The sequence below is a fragment of the Chiloscyllium punctatum genome, chromosome 4 (assembly GCF_047496795.1).
Source record: "Chiloscyllium punctatum isolate Juve2018m chromosome 4, sChiPun1.3, whole genome shotgun sequence".
NCBI classification, from domain to species: domain Eukaryota; kingdom Metazoa; phylum Chordata; class Chondrichthyes; order Orectolobiformes; family Hemiscylliidae; genus Chiloscyllium; species Chiloscyllium punctatum.
The window spans coordinates 81679470-81692185 of record NC_092742.1 but is presented as its reverse complement, the minus strand read 5'-3'; the positions used below and the strand labels follow the sequence as shown (position 1 = coordinate 81692185).

The window sequence follows — 12716 nt, the reverse complement described above, 5'->3', positions numbered from 1 at the left end:
GAATGTTTTTATTCTGAAACGCACTGGGTACTATATAATGTATTTCCTAGCTACAGTGAAACACGTCAAATTCAGAAGACAGCATTTAGATATATGCAGAGCTCCAAAGCATTGGCAACATTAGTGAAAGCATTGGTAACCTCAGTACGTTCAACTTTCTCGGAGAAATGCACAATAATATTTGAGGGATTCCGTGGACAATTTGGAAAGTAGACCAGGCCCGATGACAATCCACTCCGATTGGCATCAAATCCAACCTGTGGGAGCATATTGGAAGCCTTGGATATAGCATAACTTCAGTGTAAACCACTCTGCAGCAATGATAAAATTGCAACAGAAACATATCTTAACATGGATCTGTTTGAATCCTTTGCTGCCTTGAGGATTATCAAAGCATATGTAAAGTAAGTTTGGAAAATGTGCATCTCCTATAAATTATCTTGGGTCAAATCAACCTGAAAATAGGATTTGAATAAACTTTTCTGTCAAATAACCTAATCAGTATTGATTTAAAAAATTAGCTTTCACGTTATCAAGTTTAAGCTCATACAAACTTCCTAACACCATTTATTAAGTATTCTAATTAGATGTAAAAAAAACCTTGACTCTCAGCATGACAATTAGAATATTTTGTGGTAATATTAACGTATTTCATTAAGTGGTATATTTTATTCTAGCATTATAGTAATATAACTTTAACTGGGTTCAATTTATATTTACATTTGCAGTTGTGAATGTGCAAGCTACATTAAATAGCCATTTTTTGAATAAATTTTACCAGTAGGAATCCTTGCCACTGGCCATGCACATTAGGAAATTACAGCCATGTTGACCTGCACTTCTTTGAAAATTACAGATTAGCAATTGTATTGAGCATGCCTGCAATTGTCTGATGAGCATGTGTGTTTAGTAAGTCTTTACACATTACTTGGTAAACTAGGGAAAAAGATTGGAAAAGACTCAAACAAGATCGTTGATGCAAACTGGGGAAGGAGAATTGGTGATTTGAATTTTGGCTTATAGTTTGATTGCTACTGGAGTGAAGACATGATGAAACTCTCTTTTAGAATGACACAGCCAGCTGACCCTAAAGGACATTTTCCCATTGTGGGGTAGCAATATAACTTTCTGCACTGAAATATCATTTTATGTTTATCTTCTGGCAAAACACAAGAAATTATTTATTGGTGGCAAAGAAGTTCAAGAAAAAAAAATCACTTTGGCTGCCAACTATATATCCAAAGAATTTAAGAATGAAAAAGAAACAATAACAGCAATCCAGAATATGTCACTTGGTGCCTCCACAGTAGCAAGGTAAGTGGAAACTTTGTCTGAAGACATCTTTCAGCAACGATAGCAGGACCTGACAGACTGTGAATGTTTCCTGCTGCATCCTTTGACATGACAGATATCACTTAGCTGATTGTTCTCGTGCATGTGGTTTTTAAGGATATAACAATTGAAGAGAAATTTCTTACCCTTTTGCCCCTTAAAGACAGAACAATGGGGGAGGGAATCTATAATGAATTCAAAAAATATGTGCTAGAGAAAAAAATACTGAGGAAAAAGAAAACTGTATTCTATCACAACTGATGGTTTATCAGCCACATTGGGCTTTATTGCATTTTGCAGAAATGACCCTGATTTACCTTCTTTAGTCAATTACCCCTGTTTAATTCACTAGCAAGCATTAACAAATAAAGTTATGGCCTTCCCTCGTGTAATAAAAGTTGTTAAGGTGGAAAGTTCATTTCAAACAAGAGCCCTTCAGTACTGCTTGTTTAAATCCTTAGTCAATAAATTTGATGCTGCCTAGGATGAACTTAGCAACCATCTCAGATCAACACAGAGAAATCGAGGGAAGGTCCTAAAAGACTTTTAGATCTGATGCTTGAAATGGTCACTTAAATCAAGGAATGGATTGTGAAGTGAGCTGTCACAATTACTTGACTTTGAGTTCTTAGAGACATAACATCAAAACCGAATGCACTGAACTGTGAACTGCAGGGAAAGCACAGAACTTTAACACGTATGATCAGAGCTGTGAATGCATTCAAATGGAAACTGGGTCCGTGATCCCCCAATTCAAATAAAAAACAAACCACAGCAACACTTCCCAAGTATGGAAAAAATAGTTGACCAAAATCATAAACAAGAAAAATGGTTCTACACAGAACTTCTGTGCATACCTGAGGAACATAGAGGAATTCAGCAGGCAGTTTCAGTAATTAGCTATCGATTAGATTTCAGATATAGATAGCATCTTCCAGTGTGTGAGGTATAATTTCAGACAATGGAGACTTTTCCCCTTGAATTCAATTTGTCTTGAGATTCTTGATGCCATACATAGTCAAATGCTGCCACAATGCCACACGCACCACAATTCTTAAATTCAGGTAATTTGCCCATGTTTGGATGGAGGCTGCAATAGGGTCTGCAGCTGAGTGGTCCTAGCAAAATCCAAACTGAGACATGAGATTGTTAACTAAGTCTCACCTGGTAGCACTGTCAGTGACCCCTCCTGTCACTTCACTGATGATTGAGACTGGGGTGATGAGTGGTAATTAACAATTTTAATTTGTCCTGCTTTTTATGGACAGGACATACCCAGGCAATGTTTCCACACTGTTTGATGGATGCTAGCATCGTAGCTGTACTGGAACAGCTTGGCAAGGGGTGCAACATCAGAGTATTGCCAAGGGCCAGAGTGAAGCAACTTGATGAAGACTGGCATCTGTGGTGCTAGGGTTCTTGAGAAGGTGGCATTTCTACACGTTTACTTACAGCTGCAAAGTCTCTGTACTGAGCTGAGTGCTTTCAACTTTGAAAAGTAACCAGTAACCTGTCACCTTGGCCAACTTTGAAACAAAATTGAATCGAATTGAATTTATTGTCACGTGCACTGAGGCACAGTGAGAAGCTTTAAGTGAAGTTTAAGCTTCCATCCCAAAGACAAAGGAAAGCAGATTAGATCCATGAACAAGTTATTACTCTTTAAAAATGAATTACTTTCTATCTGAAATCACTGATTGAAATCTTCACATTTCTATATATTATAGAACACTATCTGTTGTCTTGTCAAAATCTCTAGATCTAGAGTTGACCTCTGTTTACCAGAAGGTCTATCTTTACATCTTCCACAAGACAACCTTCATTACAAGGGTTCTTCAGTTACTTTCAATATTCAAAAAGCAAATGGAATGCAATTTTAGTTTAGTCTCACATCAACAAGATTTATCCAGATACCATACTAACTTAGTTTTCAAAGTCAACTTTTCTCAACTTGCTTTCCTCATCAATATGTAGATCTTGCACTGACCCTAACTTGATCTGACTTCCAAAATCAATACTTTAAATCCAGAAAGAGTCTTGTGTTTCTTGGAACCATTGACCATATCAATAAAGGTGGAATTATATTCCTATTGTATCAAATGAGTTTCATTCTTAATTGTACTATTGACCAATCGATTTAAAATTAAGGAGTTTCAACATTACTCAGCAATGCCCGAAAGAAAATAATCAAGCAAAGGACATCCTCATCCTCATATGCATCACTGAGAACAAAGACTATCAAAAGGTCAATGTTTTTACCATCTAAGCTTGTGTTGATAAAATTGTCCAATTCATAAAAATACAGAACGGGTATTTACAGGACAGAGACAATCTACCAATAATGACGTTACTACTTTCTTCAACAATCATCTTTTCTTGCTATTACCAATTTTGTCAATAATCATCTTAATTAAATAAATGGAAAACAAGCTGTTTGGGTAGAAGCTCACAAAAAAGCTGACAATATAGGTCAGTTCACATCTGTAAAGCAAGACATCAGACAATGGCTTTTGGGAAGATATCTTTCATTCAGTAATTCATAATCATCAGTGCAATGAAGAATGCATGTGGAAAATACGGTGTAATTCCATTATGTTTGGTATGTTTTCTTCCAATAGAAGTTAATTAAGCTAAAGATATGTTTTCAACTATTTATTTTAGTAGCTGTGGGTCTTTTAGATCATCAAGAAAGAAATAATAATTGCCACTGTCTTAGTCTGCTGATTTTAAACCTAATTAAAATAACCAACATTAGCCATATTTTTCAAGCTCAGAATAAAATATATGGGCTAGACGTTCCCATTTTAGGCCAAGTGTTCTTTGCAGGCAACTTCATGGTGAATATCCTGCCATGGCTCATAGTGAATTGTCTCATGCTATCCTTCACTCTTTACTTCATTAATTACACAACCTGTCTTTTTGGCATCCTCTCCATGCAATCGCGACAGAGCAGAGGAGAAATTCTCTCCACTGATGGGACCTTCCAAAGATGGGCTGCTGGCACAATATTAGAAGCCCAGCAGCACACTATTTCAAATGCTGCAAGCCAGGAACTGCCTTATACACTATCCTCTTCAAAAATATCTCAAAAAGAGAAGCTACTCTCTCCGCTTCCTAATTAGACATCTGGAGTCCTGGTGGATGCCATGGTCACGAGAAGGGCTGAGACTTGGTCAGTCAGAAAATGGTTAATGAACTTCTGCACTCTGCAAGGTTAAGTGTCACCACCTCTCTACTATCTCCCCCTCCTCCTAACACTGCACTCAAACCTCACCAATACTCATGGACTACCAAGCTCACTACCAGATGCAGCATCTCCACCTCTCCACAACTATGCAGCCTTCCTGCCCTCTGGATAAAAAGCTATGCAATCCCAAGAAGGCAGCGGATGCTGAGCAAATGGGAAGTGAAGAAGCCACTAAGAAATGAAGCAATTAGACTTTCACCCTGTTTGCATACATGAGCTGGCTGTGTGTTCCTGTACACAAAGCGGCCTGGAAGAGGCATGCGAATCACAGGTGTTGATGAGGCGCAAAGTGAAGAGCTGAAGAGCTGCAGTGGTGTGACTGTAATGTTGATATGATGAGGCTGGTGGTTTGCCAATGCAAATGTTGGCAGAGGAAGGGTACAGGTGGCACTGTTCAAGGAGTATTTAAAGGTCATGTTGGTGAAGGGACATTAAAATGGAGGTTTAAAGAAGTGGTGAGCTGCATTCACCCAGGTACCACTTTAACTTTTAAGTCAGAAATGATCAATGAGTAGTTTCTCAGAAGAGGAGGGAGAATAGCAAGCTGCATAGAAATTAAACAAGTTCAGATATTAATGAGATGCAAATGTATGGAAATTTGTCACCACTCATCAGCAAGGTTCTGATTTTGGTATAAAAGCCTTTAGGGGATAATTAGAAATCATTTCCTTGACATACAGAATCAGATATTTTTCATCCTCTCCGTACTTTCCCATATTCCTTGCCATTGTTCATAGCATGAGAAAATTCCACTCCAAGTTCCAATTCAGAATTTTAGCTGCTTCTGAGTCGCACGATTGGCAGACTTTGTTTTAGCACAGATCAGAGATCAAGGACAGCTCCACACTTGTTTGAAGCTCATGTTGCAGAAAAAAATACTCCCATTCACTACAGAAAAATGAATGCAAATTTATTAAGCTTAGTGGGCTCTTCCCAGAGACCCTATGGCTAAGTCTGAAAACCATTTGTGAACATTGCGATGCTTAGCGCTAATGAAATATTAATTTTAATTGCTCTCTTCTCTGGTGTAATTCCTATTGCCTGAAATAGAACAGCATCCAGATCCTGAGCACAGGCTCCAAATATGAGACTTTATGTTGAGTGGCAAATGTAATTCAGGCAAAAGCACCATTCAAACTGTAACTGTTTACAAATGTTTCAAAAGATGGTGGAACATCCATAAAAGTGATACAACTGGGCACTACTAAAAATGCATTAGTCTCTATTTTCATCTTGCCTTCATTAGAAAAATACCAACATGAAGGGAAAACAATGTTTTACAGCATTTACAAGGTAAGTAAGAATTAGTTGGCAAACAGACTCTGATTATAGAGTAGTGCCATGGAGAATGCACCAGTTAATGATGATTGGCAGTTAACTTTTAAACCAGGAGGCTGATACTGATTGGTGAAGACACTGCCTTATGAAATGAACTGCAGAGTGGCTGATTAATAGAAACAGATCTGGAATAGGTACAGAAGTAAGTCATTCAGCCCATTGAATATGTCAGCCGTTCTAGATAATGGCTGAACTTCTTCTCGATGCCTTTTTCCCACACCTCCTCCATGTCCCTTAATGCTAACAGCCTTCAAAAACCTACAGATTAATAACTTGCCTTTCCAATGATCTCTTTAGTGCAGAATTCCAATGATTCACCACCTTCTGATTGAAAAAAACTCTCCCTCAACTTAGTCCTAAATTGCCAATGCAATTGATATTTTAATCATGTTTTGACACACCTCTGAAACTTGATCCTGGAGTTTCTGGTCCATGGGTGGGGGCACTGCTACTGTTCCCCAAGAGCCCTTAGATGTATTGGTTGACTTGGATACACATACTGTAAATTACAGCTTTGGAAACAAATTAAATTGACAAAATAGGATCTTTGGATGACAACATTTCTTGATGATAGCAATTTATATTTTGAGTGCAGGGAAATTGTATTGCTTCAAAGGGGGTGAATGCATTCATTAGCTTTCATTAAAGGGCGAACGAGTGAAAGGTGAGTTTCAGGTCACTATGATTATAGTATCACCTGGTTCAAACAACTCTGAACAAACACATTATTGAAATAATTAGACAGAACTGGAGATTAAACAGCTGCTACCCTACACGAGCACTTAAATTCTACTTAAAGGCCAAATGCCTGCAGCTCAATGCTATGGCCATTGTTGTGCAGTGGAGGTCATTTTGGGGTGATTCAAGGACAAAGCTGTCGGAAAGAAATGCATCAGTCAAAATAACCTGAATGGCATCTTAACACAGAAGTGCTCAGCCTTTGAAAGAGTTCCAGCACTTACAGCAATATTCTAAATTAGCCTCTTAGTGTTGGCTCCATTTAACTATTTTGTGACTGGCTGTGGAGTGCAATCCTTCATCACGTATCGAAAATTAGGGAACAGGGACAGACTGGTAATGGTGCTAGATAGTAATTCAGAGGGCCAGACTAATTCTAGCAGAACGAGTGCCACCATGGCAGCTAGGGCAACGTTAAAATAACAATGTCATAAATGCTAGTCTAATTAATAATCCTATAAGTACTGGATTTTATTTTTGTAAAAGCATGTCAGATTATCTAAATAAAAACCAAAAGAACTGAGGATTCTCAGATCCAAAATCAGAAGTTGCTGGAAAAGCTCAGCGGTTCTGAGGAAGAGTCACCGGACCCGAAACGTTAGCTTTGATGTCACTTCACACATGCTGCCAGATCTGCTGAGCACTTTTCCAGCAACTTCTGTTTTTGTTTCAGCTTATCTAACACTCTGCAGGAAAGAAGCCTGCAGCTGTAGAATGACACGAGACCGAAACTGGAGGATGGAATGCAGTTTCCTTTTAGGTGGTCACTGAAAGGTTTTCTCTATCTGGCAATTTTAATTATCCCTACCTTCTGTCAGCTGTACACAGCAGCTAACTTTGTAGAGTTAATTGAGAGAATAAAGCTGGATTTGCAGCGGTGGGAGGGACTATCCATGTCATGGTTAGGCCGTATAGCCTGGATTAAAATGAATATTCTTCCTAAGTTATTATATCCTATGAGGATGCTTCCATTGTTATGACCCAAACAGGTGCTGTGGAAGTTTGCCATTTGGTTTAGATCATTTATTTGGTGTCGTAGGCGCCCCCTAATTAAATTTACCAAGCCCCAACCTTTGCAGGATATGGAGGGGGTGGACCTCCCAGATCAGAAGAGATGGCAAATAAGTGCCCTGCTGTCATTTGTAGGCGAGTGGGTACGTAAGGACGCGAGGTTGATATGGCCGAGTGTTCAGGCCTCGCAGGCAAGATGTCCCCTCAAACTTACTGTTCGTGGATAAGATGAGATCTGTGATTGAGCACCGTGAGAGCACGATTGTCATAAATACGGTGAAAGTATGGAGGAAAATGCAGCAGGGTGAGGGCTATTTACTTAAGACTTTGCCGTTCCCCAATTAGTGGGAACCCCAGGATTTAGACGGGGCTCAATGGACTCTGGCTTTTGGTCATGGGAGAGTAAGGGAATCTCCTACTTGGGAGATTTATTTGAGGGAGGGGTATTGATGTCTTTCAGACAATTAGGTCAGAAATACAGGATCCCTAATAGGGACCTTTGCTGATATTTCCAGGTTAGGATTTACATACAGAAGACCACACATTTGGCCCAGCCCAACAAGTCGGATACAGAAAGAAGAGTGCTCTGATGTGGGGGGTGCTCTCTCGGTTAATACCATATATCATCTGCAGAGAGGGAATGCCCTGAGGGATATGGAGAGACTCCATGGGATTTGGAATCAGGAATTAGGGGAAGATATCTCATCAGAAACATGGGAGGATACATGGGGGAGAGTAAGGAAAGTTTCAATATGCAATAAAGCACAAGCGATGCAATTGAAGATCCTCCACAGGGCCCTTATGGCACCAGAGAGGTTAGCAAAGTTTAAGGAAGGATCTTCTCCGAAATGTCCCAAATGTAAAAACAGTGTTGGCACCCTCACACATTGCTTTTGGCCGTATTACAAGATTTGCGGATACTGGGGTGCCATAGTGAATGAGCTGGAGAAGATCCTGGGAATTGAAGTTAAGGAGAATCCGGTATCCCTTCTTTTGGGACTGCCGAAACTGCCCTCTCTGGGTGAGCACGGGAAGAGGTTATTTAACATTTTTACACACTGTGTGAGGAAGAACATTCTAATGAACTGGATATTAGAAAAACCTCTACGTTTTTGCAGAGTGGTGCTGACTTGTCATGGAGCATGTCCCCCAAGATTATCTGATCAGTATGGTGTGCCATGGAACAGAGCAATTTTGTAAGACCTGGTGGCCCTTTCTAAATTACATAGACATGGATCCGTCAGCGATACTGATTAGGGCCTTTATATAGCCATGAGGGCCATATATGGAGGTCTGGGCCGGGTTGGGGGGGGGGGGGCGGGGGGGGGTGTTGCCAGTAAATATGGGTCTAATAACTGTCCCTCCTGTGGATGGGAGCTTCAGTGGAGGTGCGGTGAGTGGAGTGATGTAATGTAATGCAATTTAGTTTTATTGGATTGTAATTTAGTTTAATGCTATTTCATTTAATTTGAGTTTATTTTAATTTGGGTTAAGTAAATATGAGATGATTGTATCTTGAAGAGTAGTAGACAGTTTATTGTTAATGTTACTGTAACATAATAATGTGATATTAGTTCTATTTTTCTGTGGAATGTCCAGTTGTCATGAAAGGAATTACAGAAATGAAAGGTCTTTTCTCTTTATGGATGTCATGTTACAGTCTTACATGTCTTTGTGAAATTCAATCCATGCTTCAATGAAGAGTTGGCAGATAACTGACTTGATGGAGGAAGAAAGGATCTCCTGAGAGACTTGGTTGTGCTTTATGCATGTGATTTCCTTCCCAGTTCAAACCAACTCAGCTTTTCTACTTGATTTAATGTTTACACCTCCTTTTGTCAAATCCCATTGACCTGTAAAACTGCAAGAACTCAGAATTATTAGCAGAAATCACCAGCAATTATCACGATCTCCTGAGCAACTCACTAGATTTCAATTCACTAACCTTGGAGGAAAATGACTGTCAGCACTGTGCCACAACGCAGTCATTTTGCTTCAAGCCTCTGAAATGTGGAGAGCGGCGTGCAGTCTCACTCAAAAACCTAGAACATGAAGCCGTCAAGGACTTTTGAACAATTGGTGAAATATTCAATTCAAAGAGAGAGTCTTTACAGCCTATTCACTGGGAGGGAGGGAGCAAACTTTATTACTCCATTGGAGGTATGGCAATACCATCATTGACACGGGGTACGATTGTAGCACATCGGGAAAACATTGACTAGTTCCATTACCGTTTATAAAGAATTATTAAAATAAGGGCACAATAGCCAGAGCAAATCTGTTAACATTATTGGTAAAGAATAATGATTTCCTGAAACAGATCACAGAATCCCTACAGTATGGAAGCAGGCTAGTTAGCCCATACCCCCACTCCAAACAGCATCCCACATCCACGCCCTATGACCCTGCATTTCCCATGGCTAATCCACCTAACCCTGGGTACTAAAGGGCAATTTAGTATGGATCGATCCATTTAACCTGTGCGTCCTTGGACTGTGAGAGCACCCAGAGCGAACCAACATATACACGGAGAATGTGCAATTTCCACACAGACAGTCGCCTGAGGCTAGAATCGAACCCAGGTCCCTGGTGCTGTAAGGCAACAGTGCTAACTACTGAGCCACATTGCCACCCAAAGTTACAAGACTTTGGTTTCTCATCAACGAATGAGACTGAAAACAAGAATGAAAGCACAAGCTAATTTACACACGGTGTAGAAATTGAATGATGACAAACTAAGAATGACCAGTTTCGCTAACAGGCTACCTTCACCAAAAAACAACATGAGCCATTATTGTTGTTCATTAGTTGCCTAAGCTCAAAACAAATTGGAAAAACCACTGGTCTCTGATTGACTTAAAATCATGGGCAGCAATGCTGTATATTGAACGCACCAAGTTGAGATTAACCATCATTTACTGCATACTGCTCCAGCCTTTCTATATTTTCAATACAATTTTTCTTACAATCTCTTTCAAAGGCAGTTGGTTTTAGATTGATCAAAAACATTCCAGTGTTGTCTTTTGTATAGAAATGCTACCAACTCCAAGATGTTGTCCTGAATTATAACACGGTTTTATAAATAGAGATTTACACATCATACGGTCGTCAGAGAAATAGGAACAGGGTCAGACCCTGAAACAAAGCAACTTATTGCAGATGCAGGAGATCTGAAACAAAAACTGAAATTGCTGGAGAAACTCAGCAGGTCTGGCAGCATCTGTGGGGAGAAAGCAGAGTTAATGTTTTGAGTATAATGACCCTTCTTCACAATTATGATGAAGAGTCACCGGACTCAAAATGTTAACAGGAGTAGGCCATTCAGCCTGTCACATCTGCTCTGCCATTCAATAGGATCATGGCTGCTCTGACATTTCTCATGTCTACTTTCTGCATTTTCCCTACTGATCAAACTTGCCAGTTTTCCTTATAGTTTGCCCTATTCCTTTGATTATTTAAAAAGACAGAAAAGCACAGCTAACCTGCTTCTGCCAACCTCAGAAAAATATATTTTAAGAATTTACTTTATCTTGAGCAATATCCTATTAAGGCTGTTAAATACCCACAACAACTTGAACTGATCTGTATGTCACATACTTCAACCATTTGGATATTAAAACTGTAATTCAGTCAAAATGAAATCCTTCCCCTCTTTAGGCATTCATGTAGAACAACATTCAAAAATGACACCAAGTAAATGTGAAAAGAGGCGGGAAAAGGCCAGCTTCATTTTCTTTTCCGTTGCCTGATAGTTCAGTTACACAAACCTGCAAAACCCCAGTTTCAATCACTGGTCTATATTGTTACTGAATGGCATATAGAGTAAAGGGAGACTGGGCAAAACACCTGCTTCCAATGGCTTTCCAGTCACCACTGCTTCAGATGTGTATCCGACAGCACTGGCTGAGGATAGGATTGAGTTCAACCGTGATATCCCTCGATAGTTGAACAGTGAGTTAACAACCCATTCAGGGATATGGTCACTATCTGGATGATGAACTGGAGAACACTTGCGTCAGAGAAAATATGCTGCATCTTCAGCAGAGAGTGAGTTGAAAGAAATCAAAGGTAAAGAAACCTTGCCGAGTATTCTAGATGCACATGTTGCACAACATAATACCCAAGTCAAGAGCATGACTTGATGGCTGCACTTATCATAATGAATCTTGCTTGAATGATAACATTGAAGACATCTCACTGGACAGCACTGGACAGCAAATAGATTTCAGTTTCTGGAACAACCGATTACGAATGTTCGATTTCAAAACTTGTACATTGAGCGTCAGGGAAGCTTAAGCATTTAAAATGAGAACTTTGCCAGATGTGTTTAATAATTTGCCTTTGTTTTCGGTTAAAAAACTAAGCAGATGTCTGATGGGTATGTCTGGCATCGGAATACTGCTATCATGTCTCTCCCAACAAAGCTAACTCTCAAGAACTTCCGAAAGTACTCCAAATAGCAGATCCTGTGGGCCACTACATAGACTAATTGCAGTTGGATACTTTTCTGCATTTACAACTGTTTGGCTGCTATCCTTGGGAAGAGGCCAGGTTTTCTCCGGTCAGGAATGCAACAGGAAACCAATAGCTTGCTTTGTCTCTTCCCTTAAAAGCAAAAGATTTTTTTTATAAGTACAATGATTACAATGACAACGTGAGAAACATCTGATCAGCAGACATTAGAACTACTTAATATCTGGCTGTATTGCTTTTTGATTGCATCTGCAAGCTAACACATACAAACATCTCTGAGGTTTGACAAACACTTTAGGGAGAAGTGCCTTTTTAAAGACACATTTACAGAGTGCTGTTTCTCCACAAATGAGTGACAGATCACAATGAGTGGTGACCCAGACCAACTGCATGAATGGCTTGTGTGATTTGATCATCCTTTGAGCAGAGGATGTTAAAACAGGCATGATTCAAGATATCTTCAACACGCTGATTATTTTCAAGCGTATGAACTTGAATGTCAGAAATCTTTCCTGGATTTCATAGGATCTTGCTAACCCAAAACCCGATGGATGAAATGTTGAGGCTATTTTCAGTC

At 39.6% G+C, this 12716-nt stretch overlaps 1 protein-coding gene across 10 annotated transcripts in view; it reads right to left on the bottom strand.

Annotated features, from left to right (window-relative positions):
• The window catches only part of LOC140476474 (spectrin beta chain, non-erythrocytic 1-like), a 330291-nt gene that overhangs the window by 181381 nt on the left and 136194 nt on the right, over positions 1-12716 (bottom strand). The gene's annotated exons all lie outside the window — the stretch shown is intronic.